Source organism: Triticum dicoccoides, chromosome 2A (genome assembly GCF_002162155.2).
Source record: "Triticum dicoccoides isolate Atlit2015 ecotype Zavitan chromosome 2A, WEW_v2.0, whole genome shotgun sequence".
NCBI classification, from domain to species: Eukaryota; Viridiplantae; Streptophyta; class Magnoliopsida; order Poales; family Poaceae; genus Triticum; species Triticum dicoccoides.
The window spans coordinates 773,781,617-773,783,458 of record NC_041382.1 but is presented as its reverse complement, the minus strand read 5'-3'; the positions used below and the strand labels follow the sequence as shown (position 1 = coordinate 773,783,458).

Below are 1,842 nucleotides of genomic sequence, written 5' to 3'. Positions count from 1 at the left end.
TAAAAATATATATAAACATCTACAATATTAAAACTATATAGTATGAAAATACATTTCGCGGTGCATCCGAGAATATTGATTTCATATTGTCAATATTTATGTTTTTTTAATATAAAGTTAGTCAAACTTTACAAAACTTGACTTTGACCAAACCTTGTATGCAGACTAAAAAGAAACGAAGGGAGTACATGCATATTAATGAAACTACAAACTAGTGGCCCGGATCATCTACTAACAAATAAATCTAGGAACAAATTGGAAGAGACTATGCCATAAAGCAATCGTTATCATTTCAAGTAAAGTTTATGCAAAATCGAGAAGTGTCGTTATCCTTTAACTTGCATGTTACATTTCTAATATATTTGACGGTATCAAAAACATGCACTTGACGCCTAAACAATCAAGCCTGAAATTAGCACCAATAATATCCTGGCAGTTTTTCAGTCACAAACAAGTCTTCCTCATTTGGCCGTCTCTTTTTTGCCATTCCTAGCTAGCTTTGGTTGTATGCATTCACACACCTGGGTCCTGGACTACCTGCATGTTTAGAACAAAATTTCCCTAGACTTGCTCATAGTAGAAGCTTTTTCGAAAACAAATTGTAGAACTGAGATGAACCAATTATATAGAGAAAACAAAAGAAGCCGGCTGACGTTGGTCGCAAAAAAAAGGCTGATGCAATCATCCTCATCAGACGATCAATCAAGTAACTCCAGTTTCTACCACGCAAAGAAAAGGTCCCGGTTCTAACAACACCAATTCATCAACACTCAATTCCACAGTTTCCACCCAAAACTAATACAAAACCACCACGCACCGATCGAAAAATCCCAAACAAAAGGACTGAGCCTAACCTTTTTTTTTTCATTTCAAAAGAAAAGGGGGAAAATATTAAGCAGCACACATGTGCCTCAACCGCGAGCAACTGGGCAGCCGGTAAAAGGAGTAAGCTAGATGTTACCTTGTGATTCTTGTGGATGATCCATCTCTGTTTAATTACCTCCTGGCATGGCCAGGTCGGACGGAAGAGATGGACGGCCGGAGGCGGAGGCAAGCGGAGAATTCCAGAGGGATTGCACTGATCCATCGATCTTGAGCGCCGGTTACGGAGAGATGGATCAATGCGATCCCTTTGGAATCCTCCACTAGCTTCCTGAAAGCTTAATTTGGATCTCTAGCTAGCTAATCACTTGCATCGATCCATGATGACTGGAATTGCTTTCCTATTCTAGCTGTGCAGATGGAGTTTCCATGTGCATGGCAGCTATGTGAGCTAGTAGGGCAGTAGATGGCTAGCTAGGAGAGGGGAGGGGCTTTATAACACCATGGCAAATCATGGAAGCAAGAGAGAGCTAGCTCAAGAGAGAGGAAGGGGGTGGGTGCTGAAGTTGAGACTCGAGAGCTACAGGGCAGGAGATTGCTCTGGTACGCCCCGACCCGGCCATAATTAGCTAGGCAGGCCTCTCTCCTCCCTCTGGCTGGCAACTGGCAAAGCTCAGCTCAGCTCGGCTCACACTTTGTACGTGAGAGCGAGGGAGAGAGGGACAGGGGTGGACCTGGGGGACACTTCGGGCCCACCACCGAGATGCTGGTGTCGCGCTGGTCCAGACACCAAATTACTCATCTGTCCTCCTCCCGCCTAGCAAATTTCTCTAACTTCGTACGCGCACCGGCCCTACGTGGCTGGTACGGACACTCCATACGTGCATGGTAGTCTACTGCACACTCTCCTTTTTTTTTTTGCGGGTGAGTCTACTGCACACTCTGCTAGTCTGCTTGCACTCACTCCACGGCCTGCACCTGCCTGCCATTTTTTTTAAGGGAGTCTTCAACATGTCCCCT

At 44.7% G+C, this 1,842-nt stretch overlaps 1 long non-coding RNA gene across 1 annotated transcript; it reads right to left on the bottom strand.

Annotated features, from left to right (window-relative positions):
- Window positions 1-483: 483 nt before the first annotated feature.
- Window positions 484-1,412, bottom strand: LOC119357198. The gene is made up of 2 exons (XR_005172135.1): window positions 962-1,412; window positions 484-537 (listed from the first exon to the last, which is right to left on the bottom strand). It is a non-coding gene; the product is annotated as an uncharacterized LOC119357198 (long non-coding RNA).
- Between the last annotated feature and the right edge of the window lie 430 nt (window positions 1,413-1,842).